Source organism: Sitophilus oryzae, unplaced genomic scaffold (genome assembly GCF_002938485.1).
Source record: "Sitophilus oryzae breed Bouriz unplaced genomic scaffold, Soryzae_2.0 scaffold_249_pilon_pilon, whole genome shotgun sequence".
Classification (NCBI taxonomy): domain Eukaryota; kingdom Metazoa; phylum Arthropoda; class Insecta; order Coleoptera; family Curculionidae; genus Sitophilus; species Sitophilus oryzae.
This window is the reverse complement of record NW_022146806.1, coordinates 844,291-857,398: the sequence shown is the minus strand read 5'-3', so window position 1 is coordinate 857,398 and position 13,108 is coordinate 844,291. Positions and strand designations below refer to the sequence as shown.

General features: G+C 30.9%; 2 protein-coding genes across 5 annotated transcripts in view; both read right to left on the bottom strand.

The window, feature by feature from the left end:
- The window catches only part of LOC115884437 (TWiK family of potassium channels protein 18-like), a 333,903-nt gene that overhangs the window by 258,869 nt on the left and 61,926 nt on the right, over positions 1-13,108 (bottom strand). The gene's annotated exons all lie outside the window — the stretch shown is intronic.
- LOC115884436 (inositol polyphosphate-5-phosphatase A) overlaps positions 1-13,108 on the bottom strand; it is a 283,771-nt gene that overhangs the window by 229,340 nt on the left and 41,323 nt on the right. The window lies entirely within an intron of this gene.

The window sequence follows — 13,108 nt, the reverse complement described above, 5'->3', positions numbered from 1 at the left end:
ACATATATTTTAACGAAATGAAATTTTTCTATCCACGAAGCAAAGACACATATTTCTAGTCTATTCACGTTTCTGTGATAAATTATTGTTGATTACGAATTGCACGGTTTGTTATATGTGTATGCGTGTTCCCGTGCCTTCGATGTTTTTAACGACCAAAAAAAATGGGGGAAAACTTCAATATCAAACAACTCAAACAATCGAATACTCTAGTGTTATTTTTTGTGATTTTTTCTAATATAATTGACCAAAGAAAAATCCCAATATAAAATACCGCATTTATATTTTTGCTGTGTCTAATTTTAGAATGAAATAGTCATAAGACACTAATCAAAAATATCTTAGTGTAAAAAAAGAAAAGTTTACTATACAAGTCTTCCTTCTCAGAACAAAGAAATGTTCAAATCTATTTTGACACTATTTTAATTTAGATACACATCTCTAAGAACCCAATAAAAAATTACTGGGGTAGTTACAACTAATAATAATTGTATATACCTGAGATTGTAATAGTGTCTATAATAACTAATAAAACACTTGCTTTTTAATATTTCAAAAGTGGATTAGATGTTTTTATAGGTATATTATTTTTCCATTTCCTAATAGTTTTTATACCGTATGGTCGAAACAAAAGCGTCAAAGACGGCTGGGGAATGACAATGAATGATCATTTTGGCCAGGTCAAACCCTAGACGTCATTTACTTGGCCCGTACTCTTTTTTATTTTTTTTAATGGCGCGCCAGTTGGCCTTAAGAAGGTTGTAATTTATTTTTATATTGAATATTTTTTTTTAAATGGCGTAGTTTAAAATTCGAGAAAAAATATTTTTCTTGGGAAATAAATGTGTCTGGAAATATTCTATATATTTTTTATCTTGCTATTATTAGTGTTGACCTCGCTAAAATTATCATCGATTTTCATTCCTCAGCCGTCTTTGACGCCGTTTTTTCTTCGATCATAACATATTTAATCTTCCTCTTGAAGAATACTAAAAATCTAATCAACTTTTGATACATTAAAATATTATTTTTTCTCATCAGGTTACACTAAAAACCAATTGCAGAAAATGTGGAATTTATCATATTTTCTCATGAACTCGAGATCACCATTAGGAATAGATATAGTTAATCCAGCAAAAGAATACACGACATTGTCAGTCGTCTGTCATTTTATTTAAAAATTAGATTATTTTCTGTCATTTTTCGATTTTTCTCGAAATCATTTATCCTCTGGCTGGATAGCTATATTTAATTAAATAAATGTGACGCATATACACGGTGAGAAATAAGTGCAAATATTTTAGGGGTAGTATATTTCGACCCCAGAAACACAATTCTGAGGCAATATGACAATTTTTTTGCGAAAATTTGGAATTTTTTGAAAAAATAAGAGAAAATATGTTTCTCTTATCGAGATCTACCAGCGCTGAAAATATTTGCTCTTATTTAACCCTCACCCTGTATAAATATTCCCCAGAAATGAATAGAAATTATAAAAAGCCAAGAATAGCATAGACTCATCAAATATGAATGCGAATCATACCAACATATATTATGATAAAAACAATTTGAACATTAAATCTTTGCATGATGAACAATTTTTATGGAAAATTATATATTTTTTAGATTCTACTGACATCTCAGGATGTTTATCACAGTCTCTATCTAAAAAATACACCTTGTGAAAGGAAAAGTAGAGGTAAAATAAAATTCGCCAACCCTGTTATTAATGTACAGGGTACACAATGTACAGGGTGACCCGATATTCTCCGGTTATAAAACTACGTATTTTTGAAATCAAAGTAAGTTAATGGAACACAATTTACCTCTATACAAAAGTGTTTCGTAGACAGATAAATTGTGTCCAATTAACTAATTTTGATTACAAAAATAGGTAGTAGTTCCACGAAATATTGGACACCCTGTATAATCAATTAAAAACACCTCTATTAAGATTACATTAATTGATGAGTCTATGTCTTGAGACTTTTTTTAATGATTTGATTTAACTAAAATTCAGAATGGCTGAATTATTTTTGTACACTTATCACACTTTGGGGAGACTATATGCATCCCGAGGACTACCTTCTTTCTAGACAATGTGATAATGCCGTAATTGACAATACAAACAGACATCGCTCTCAGTTATCAGTTGACTAACCTGTCGATAACCTAGATGTTAGTTTAGCTGTGTTCGTGGCCTGTAAATGTGTATATGCTGGTAGAAGAAAACTAGTTAATCTTAGAGAGGAATAATCTAGCTATATATTTTTGATTTGAACGACAACAGTACAGTAAGTCGGATTTTTGGGCAGTATAATAGTGTGTAGATATATCTATAGGTATAAAGTGCTTAGTAAACCAATCACGACAGAAAGGGAACAAATTTCTGACGCTGGCGCTACTTTAGATTTGATGGCATTTAATTTTTAGTCGACTTAGTTTTGTGTATACATTTCGGTCTTGATCCACCAGTTTCTAATATTTGTTTTTAGCAAAACCTTTAGGACGTAGATCTTAGATGGAGGATTGTAATCACGAAATTGCCTTGTTGTCTTCCTGATCATTCGTAATTATTGGTGATATGTAGCAAAACCGATTTATATTTACTAAAATATTATAGGATATATAACGTAGATGATCCGACGAAGTAATGAATTCTAGCGATAACCTGTGATCACGGAACTCTATGAAATGCATTCCTTTTAAAAGACATTTTTAAACCTAATTTATTTCAACTTCTAAGAGCGATTTTCTATTGCGCAGCGCGAGACAGCGCGACGCGCAGCACCATTTTACATAGTCTATAACCTGTACTGACACGGTACATATTCATATTAAAACTATATTGAAAAATAATGCACTACGCAGGGCTGCTCAATGCGAACTATAAGACAAAATATATTTTTCATCACGTGTCGAATTCGAAGTGATAATATGAATTCATTGATTCTAAATACACGGTGTTGCATATAAGAATGCACACTACTGTGCAAGTCTTTCTGTTTACAAGATCTCTGTAGTGTTCATTTTCGTATGGGACACCGAATATATGTTTCCTTAAAAATATCGAATACATTTAAAAATTAAGTGAAGCTAAATTTAAGATTCAATATTAATCATAAAATAATTGAATGTAATGTAATATGTATAGTATAGAATTTAATCAACATACAGAAATTTGTCGTAAGATTTTGATTAAAAAAATATCAGATTAAAGTACATCAATATTATAAATTATAAATATATCGTGAAAACAGAATTTGATATTAAAATTAAAAATTATTTATGGTTAACATTATGTTGCATAAGCCTCACTTATTTATTTTCACATCGAATAAAAAATAAAATAAAAATAAACATGATTCGTTTTTTCCAAATATAGTTTTTTATATATCGCTAGATGACGTATAAGCAAAAAAAAATGTACATAAAATTTAACTTAATATTTATTATTGTTATTCCCTATTTGTACCCCATTAAGTGAATGAATAATCTTTTGTGATGTACAAACTGACAGTACCTCTAGGAAATAAGTAGATTTGTATCAATAAATCATTGAAATGAAATGCCATTTTTTATTGATCCTAATTAGAACCTCACTGTTAGGGTTTCTGCACGAGAATTGTCGAGAAATTTGTCTTTAGTGGAGACGGGAAAAACAACTCAACGACTCGAGAATTCGAGAAATCAACTCCGGGCGCATAATAGATTAAATTCAAACTCGAATTCTAGTCCAACAGAAGTTTCCGACATCGCAAACCACGATAATGAAGAGGACCTCGAACTCAATAAAAAATTGTTTAAACTTCAACAAAAAAGGCCGCCAGATAGCTGGAACTACAGACAAAACCAGTCTCAAATAATTAGGAATATACTAAAAAAAATAATTTCAGTTATTTGAATCTACTGGGCAACGAACGCTTATAGATAATTACACTCAGATACAAAAAACGCAACGGAAAAATGTTTGGTCTAGCTTAAAATGTTATATTTTTTTATTTTTAGCCTTTAGAATTATTAATTTCGGGAGACGATAATGGCAATTTTATCGTCGTGTATAAAACAATATTTTTTCCCATAGCGAGTTACGGTTAAAAAAATATTCAGAAATTATTATTTCAAGGAATTTATTACGAGTAGAAAAAATATTGTGCTGGGTTGGCGTTGATTTGTCTTTTTAGTTGTCAATTTTAAGTCAATATTTTTTAATTCTCTTTCGTGTCGATTGCTGATTGAATTGGAGCCAGAAATGTCTCAAAACGAAATAAGTAAATTACCAATAGATATTCAGACAAACGCCATATATATATATATAAAGTCCGATGTCCGGTTAATGTCGACATTAACATGTTAATATTTGGGTTAGGTTATGTTTTTGGTTGTTTTGTTGTGTGTTATTCGCGAGATTAACCGGGTAGTGTCGACATTAACCGGACATCGGACCTTAACCGTAACATATACAGGGTGTCCCAGGCTGAGCGCGCATTAGAAGTTTCTAGAGAACTACAACATCTAGCTCGGAGATTTTTTGTACATCATAGTTTCACAACGAGATCTATCGATTAAAAATATTTTCAATATGGCGGCACTTCCGGAAATACCGGAAGTTGACAGCAACTTTCTTATTTTAAATGGGTGCCCCCATTTTTTATTATGTACTTAAATTTTCTGTAAAATTTTATGAATTTTGATATTAAACACTCTATATCTAACATTAACCGTTTTTGAGAGAAAAAATATTTAACCTTTTTGGAAGAAAAAAACTGCCTGTCAAAAATATGTGTATAGCCTAAACGACAAATTTAGTAATTACAGCAGCCACTGTGCCATACAGAGAAAACATATGGCTATTTCAAAAATTAAATTGTTCGAATGTTATTAAAAATTTTCATAAATCATTTTTTTCAAATGGAACCCCACTTTTTTATTTCACTAGTGAAAAGGCTTTTCAATTCGTTACTTTTTAACTATACATGTTCCTATACCTAAAATAAATCGTTTTTGAGTTATATAAGATTTAGTTTCAAAGCGTATATTTTTCTTGATTTTAACCAGTAGCCTATGACTTTAAACGTCAAGTGATGTAAAACAATAGATCTGGCCATATCATATTGTGACGCTTTGTTCAAAAAGCAGCATCATTTTCGAGCCAACTTTGCGCTGTTTTTTTTTCGATCATACAGAATATTATTAATAATATCAACTATTAGATATCACTAAAGAGCGAAAATACGAGATATATTTTTTTTTAATACATTTTTAAAATCTTAAGCAGGCAGTATTTATACTATAGGAAATTCAAATAATTTGTTTTCTGACAGATGATAATAAATTATCTGACCGTTTAACAATTAATGTCAAAGGAAGCTAGATAAAATTAAGAAAAATATACGTTTTCAAACTTAATCTTAAATAACTTAAAAACGATTTATTTTAGGTATAGGAACATGTACAGTTAAAAACTAACGACTTGAAAAACCGATTCATTAGTGAAATAAAAAAAGTGGGTTTCCATTTCAAAAAAATGATTTATGATAATTTTTTATTCACTCAATTCCATGACAGCTACCGCCATTATTATATGACATTTGAACAATTTAATTTTTGAAATAGATAGCCACATGTCTTCTCTTTATGTCACAGTGACTGTGGTAATCACTAAATTTGACTTTTAGGCTATACACATTTTTTTGACAGGTAGTTTTTTTCGTCCAAATTTTTTTAATATTTTTTTTCTCAAAAACGGTTAATGTTAGATATAGAGTAAACGCCACGAATGTTTGGGAGTGATTCATCGCTTGATGAAGTTAGAATCGACACGCGCGCTATCATTTTTACATTAAAAACGTAAATTTTTACGGCAGACGTAGGTTTTTAAAGGCCCGATCTAATCATCCGCCTGCGCTTCTCCTACTTATTCTAAAATGTTAGCGTGATTGACAAAGACGATACTATATCGCGTTTCTTTGATTAATTCGTTTTTGTGCGTCAGTCCATTGGTGTGCTTGCAGTGCGACCAATGGGGCATTCCATTGTATATTTATAGCCAAATATATGTTTTGACAAGACTTTGACAGTTAAAACAACAAATTACAACATATTATATATTGATTATTATATGACTTGAAACACCACGGCACTGGAATTAAGTTTTATGTGACCTTGAACAGATTAGTTCACATGGTAGCGACCGATGAATCACCCCCAAACATTCGTGGCGTTTACTACAGATTGTTTTATATCAAATATCATAAACTTTTACAGAGAATTTAAGTATGTAATAAAAAATGGGGGCACCCATTTAAAATAAGAAAGTTGTTGTCAACTTCCGGTATTTCCGGAAGCGCCGCCATATTGAAAATATTTTTAATCGACAGATCTCGTTGTAACAATGATGTGCAAAAAATCTCCCATCTAGATATTGTGGTTCTCTAGAAACTTCTAATGCACGCTCAGCCTGGGACACCCTGTATACTAGGATGTATTTCAGGAAAATATTTTAACTTCTATAGGGTGGCTCAAAAAAGTCTGAGTGGATCTGGATGATTTTTTTTTAAATTGAACACCCTGTATATTATTGCATTTTTGGCTTCCTTTTAGATCACTTTACATAATCCTAAGATATCAGTAGATATTTCTCGATAGTTACAGAGATATTAAATAAATAAATAAAAGTATACATTTTTCAGCCTTTCTTAAAAAAATTATTAATAATACAAGAACTGTCCTGAAATCAAAACTATATTAGGTATTTACTTTAGATAGTCTGTACTTAACTTTGCTATAAATATGGAAATCGTAAATCATACAGGATGTTCAAAATTCCACGCTAAAATATAAAATAATTTTTCTTCGTTTTTTTTAAACGGATATTATTTTTTCAATAGATGGATAATTAAAAAATGAACATTTCTGGTGTTCAGAGTATTTCAAAATTTTTAATAGTTTCGCAGATATTTGCGGTTTTATATTTCATATGGCATTTTCCACAGTAAATTTTTATCAAAACCACCAAGTGATTTTTCTCGTGTATTTTACCATTGAAAGCGCCATATGAAATAATACTGCGTGTATCTGCAAAATTATTAAAAATTTTGAAATACTCTAAATAAATACAAAAAATTTTCATTTTTTAATTCTCCATCTATTAAAAAAATAATATGCAGGGTGTTTCATTAAAAAAAAACAAAGAAAAAATATTATATATTTTAGAAAGTTTGGCGTAGAATATTGAACATCCTGTATAATTTACGATTACCATATCTATAGCAAAGTTAGAACAGATCATATAAAGTAAATACCTAATATAGTTTTGATTTCAGAACAGTTCTTGTATTTTTAATAAATTTTTTAAGAAGGGTTTAAAAATATATTTTTGATTTATTTATTAATATCTCTAAAACTATCGAAAAATATTTACTCATATCTTAGGATTATGTAAAGTGATCTGAAAGGAAGCCAAAAATGCAATAATATACGGGGTGGTCCATTTAAAAAAACTTATCTAGATTCACTCACACTTTTTTGAGCCACCCTATAGAAGTTAAAATATTTTTTCTGAAATACATCCTGGTACATACTTTAGGTTTGCACTTTAACAAAATTCTCAATTTCTTTATTCTAGGAGCTACAGACGCCCGACGCACTATTGCCGGACCCTGTATGTCCAATTTATGGTATCTAAAATTTTATTATTTTATTTAATAATTATTAAGTTACGATTATAATCGATCTTATCTATCAGTCCAATTTGTAATAACGCAAAAAAAAATAAAAAGTAACATCGTATTAAAAATTCCTAAATTTCTCGAGATAGTCGAGAAACTCGAAAACTTCGTAGTAATAACATGCCTCGAGTAATAAAATAGAGGCCAAAAGCCCTACTCACTATTAACATAGAAAATTGGTTTACTTACTCCAAAATTACGTTTGTAAAACTGCAGCGTTAAAAACGGATGCTAGAAATTTTACGAATTAGTATCAGAAATATATTCCAAATAATTTTTACTCACTATTTCGCGAGGTCTCACTCCGCCGGGATGGAAAAACTAGAAAATTGAATTGTTTAGAAACTAATATACGACTTTTGGATAAAAAACTTACAAACTTATTCGATATTTTTGACATCCTCGCACCCATCGTTTCTGTAAATGAAAGTCACTTGAATTTAGAAAAAAAAATATATTCCAAAACTTGACAATTCAAATGTCTAAAAATCCATGACAAATTTCATTTTTTATTATGTCATTGTACAGGGTGGGTCAAATTCGACGCTTTTAAATGGAATCACCCTTTTCTATAGGAGATAGACGAAAACTAATATCGGTGTCTGGAGCTCAATTTTCATCAAAAACATGATGGTGAAAACCGCACATCAATATCTGTTACCGTTTCGGAGTTTCGGGATGTTTTTCAAAAATGTGCATTTTTAACAAATCGCTGTAACTTTTTTGCTATGGAAAATTTTGTATTTCTATGAAAACATTTCTAAAGCACCTTTTTACGTAGAATTTAATGGTTTAAGTATAATTTTTTTAAATTTAATAATTTAAGAGTTATCAGCAGACAAATTGATGTTTTATTCGGGACACCCTCTATATTTTTAATTAGCTGAAAAGAATTTAAAATTACCTTTCCAAAAATATAGTACACTTTATGTTTTGTTACAATCCCCTTCGAAATACAGAATTTTAAAAGTTCGCCACTTTTAACGAGTAGGCTTTGGACCCCTTATTAATGATATGCCCTTAATGGAACTCGAAAACATATTTTTCCAGCAAGACGACGCACCGCCTCTGAACGCTGAAGTTATCAGTAAATTTTTGCAGTCAATTTCAAGAATAATTGATAGCTAACCAAGATCCCAGCCAAAATCTTATGGATATATTTGCGGAAGAATAAAGATTCCTTATTCTTCCGTATAATGTAGACAAGAATGAGAAATACTTAGCAGTTATGAGAGGGTATTTTTCACCCCCACTGAGTTAATGAATTCCGCGAGAAATGTTCAAAAACTGCCCCGTCTGTCCATAACAGAAGACGGTTGATATGTTGACCGCCTGTAGCAAAATCTCATGTCTTGGTTTTGCTATTTATTTTTATTGTTATTAGATATAGTTTAAATGTGTTGATGTTGGTTAAATATATTTTAAATTGTTATAAAATTCTGCATCTCTCATAGCAAATATTATTTTCGTTTTAATTGATGCTCACAGCTAGAATTTTTTTGCATTAGAGCCGGTGCCGTTCAAAGCCTACTTATTTAAAGCGGGCGAATTTTTGTATAGTCTATATCTCGAAGAGAAATCGAGCAAAATATCAAGTGTGTTATATTTTTGGAAAGGTAATTTTAATAAATTAAAAATATACAGGGTGTCCCATATAAAAAATCAAATTTTCTGTTGATAATTCTTAAATTATTAACTTTAAAAAAATTATACTTAAACCATTAAATTCTACGTAAAAAGGTCCTTTGGAAATGTTTTCATAAAAATACAACATTTTCCATAGCAAAAAAGTTACAGCGATTTGTTAAAAATGCATATTTTTGAAAAACACTCCGTAACTCCGAAACGGTAACAGATATCGATATGCGGTTTTCACCATCATGTTTTTGACAAAAATTGAGCTACAGACACCGATATTAGTTTTTGTTTATCTCCTATAGAAAAGGGTGTTTCCATTTAAAAGCGTCTAATTTGACCCACCCTGTACAGGGCTTTAAGCAGAACTACCTACAATACACGGTTACACGATCAAATATATGTTTCCAAAGTTATTTGATTACAAATTAATTGTTTTAACTCAGTCTTGGGACTCTAGAGTGAAATTTAAAATGCTATTTTTATTTAATTGGAATTGTCTAAAATTGACGTATGGTATGTCATTCTATTCAGAATGTCATTTTCTATCAAATAATGTAAAAAAGTACTTAGGATACAATCTAAAAATACAAAGTTGTAGTCATTTCCGGTGAAACAGGAAGCGACCGAAGGTAATTGAATACGTCAATCAATCCCGATTTATGTCATATACTAACAAACCAAATTTCGTTGTATTATCTGAAAAAATAAACAAGTAAAAAAGTGAGCCCCTTTTGAGAAACACCTGGTAGAATCGGCTGAAAATGAATACAGGTCTTAAAAATACACTATAACGAATAATCTACCAAAAGACCCCTGTAACCCGGGCACTCGAAAATACAGCGGCTACCTAAACGCATCCTAGATCTATAGAGCAAACTGGTTGTCGCATTCTTCCCCGCACCTCAGACCTCGGTACCGATGCGATGGGCTGTGCCGTCGTTTACGACCTGCTGCTACGAGTATATAGTGTGAATTATATATGTTCGCGAACGTTTTGTTCGAGTAGCTTGGACGCGGCTTAACGATGCCATTCTGCGGAAACTGTGATACTTGATAATATTTGACATTAGTTTTGAAGTTAGCATTTATAGATGTATAAAATGAGATTATATCAAATCTGGAAATTACAAAATTTTCGTTTAACATTACAAAATCAAAATTCATAATTCGGAAATTGCTGAATTTAGGTACATTATGTGTATTACGATTATGTTTTGATTTTGAAATGTTAATTTTTTTTTAATTTCCAGACTTGATATTATAGTCTCTTTTAAACATCTATAAATGCTAACTTGAAAACTAATGTCAAATATTATCAAGTATCACAGTTTCCGCAGAATGGCATCGTTAAATGAAACCGAACACATCGAAATTAATTAAATCGAATTGTTTTAGTGATATTTTCAAAAGTCAATAACTCGGAAACGGTTAGTTTGAGATACTTTGTGTGTATCTCGATTTTTGCTTAGAATTGAAGGAAGAACCGAAATATGCAATAACATACAGGGGGTTCCATTTTAAAAAAAATGAAAATTTGATGTGCCACGGCTTTATGACCCACCCTGTATACTTGAATTTACTACCCGCTAATAGATATTTATAAACTCTATAACTTTTATATTTAACTTTTTGCGGCACCTCATATATTTTACCTAATAATCGACCGTTCCCATACATATCAGCGACCCTGTATCAACAATACAGGGCAACGGCCCAGCTACGTCAAAACACCGGTTCCCATTAGAACACCGAAGTTAAGCGACGTAAGGCGATACTAGTGGATGGACGAGTGATCGGTTCGAAACTCTATATCGTGCTGTTGTCACAAGAATAGATTGCTGTTGTCCAAAAAAGGCAAAAGTGTAAAATCTATTGACACACACTGCTCATTCACGCCGGTTCGAGGCCTGATGAGATCGGATATCTCGTGAGTAAGAGTCAATTTAGACACTTGCCAAGTCGGTAGGCCATTGACCATGATATGGCCGAGGACCGCGGTTTGGATTCCGCGTAAACAAAGTAGGCCGCGTCCAGATTAGCCCTGGCAGCAAAAAGGAGACGTTAACTTCAAACCTTTACTTTTGTATTTACAATACAGTATGATCGAGAAAAAAACGGCGTCAAAGACGGCTGGGAAATTACTGATTGGTGATAATTTTGGCGAGGTCATAACGTCATTTACTAAGAATTGTCATAAAACTTTGTTAAAAATTAACACTATAGTTATATAAATATTAAAAAAGAATCGAACGTTTCCAGACACATATATTTTCCAGAATTTTTTTTCTCGAATTTTAAACTACACTATTTGAAAATAGTTTTTGCTCAAATAAAAATAAATGACAACCTTCTTAAGGCCAACTGTCAACCTGTGTTGTTAAGGCCAACTGTCATAAAAATTGTCAGTCAAAAAAAAGGGCTGTAAACTATCTGTTAAGGCTAACTGTCAGGCCAACTGTCAAAAAATAAGAAGAAGTCATTAAATAGAAGAGTACACGTACTCCTCTTTATTTAATGGTGAAGTAAAGACCAAGTAAATGACGTCTAGGGCTTGGCCTGGCCAAAATTATCATCGATTGTTATTTCCCAGCCGTCTTTGACGCCGTTTTTTTTTTGATCGTATGGCATAACCAAATTATAAAAGTAATTACATGGAGTAAAAGGGGGATGAGAATTTAACCTGCTGTCCTTTTTTGTTTTGAAAGTTTTTTTTTACATTTTGATACAGGTAAAAAATGTATAAAAAAATAAAAGTGGTAGAATGGCATTTCTCTTCATTCTCTTTGGAAATTTGACCCCGCATTTTTCTATCACCCTGTATATTAGAACTACATCTATGTTTATGTATTTTTCTGAGATAAAATAGATAAATATTATGATCTGTAACGAAACTGCGCAAGTCTGGCGTCGCGACGTCTCTCGCCTGGCACGAATCGAGCGTCGCGGTCGCTTCAGTCCGATCACAGAACAGATTAAAACAGAACGAAATCTTCCGTACAAAAAATTAGGACAACATTTTGGTACGCCATCTATGACACGGATTTAGAACTACAAATTAAATTAAAAAAAAGAAATCTGCAATTAAATTTTAAAAAGAAATCTACATTGCATTCAAAGCAATTTTGGCAGCGCCATCTATAGTATTATATTACACCTAATTAATTTAATATACCGTATGTTCGAAAAATAACGATTCCAAGTTAACTTAAAAATGACGATCGATAACATTTTCTTTGTAAAGTTATATGGTTAATGTCATCAATAGTCATTTCTAAGTTAACTTGAAGCCGTATTCTTCGATCATACAATATTTAAACTAGGATGATTTTATACCAGATATTTTGTTTCAAGTAAATTTAAATAAACATCTTATACAATATATTTTTTAAAAAATATGTTGTAAAAGATGTTTGATTTAATATACTTGCCAAACAAATGATCTAGTCTATAATCGTTAAACAATACACATGCGGTAAAAATCACATTACAATATTTTCTATACCAAAATCAAAAAGTACTACCAGATTTAACTTAATAATAGGTGTATGATTAATAACACATGTGAATTGATTATATACCAGATATTACAAGGAAGTTTATAATAAAAATCATTTTTTATTTATTTTTTCTTTTTTTGTAGATTTCGAAATTTTACAATACAAATGCGGCTCATTAAATTTATAGGCAACTACAAATTAAACATTACAATTATTGCTCGGATAAAATATATACAACTATTT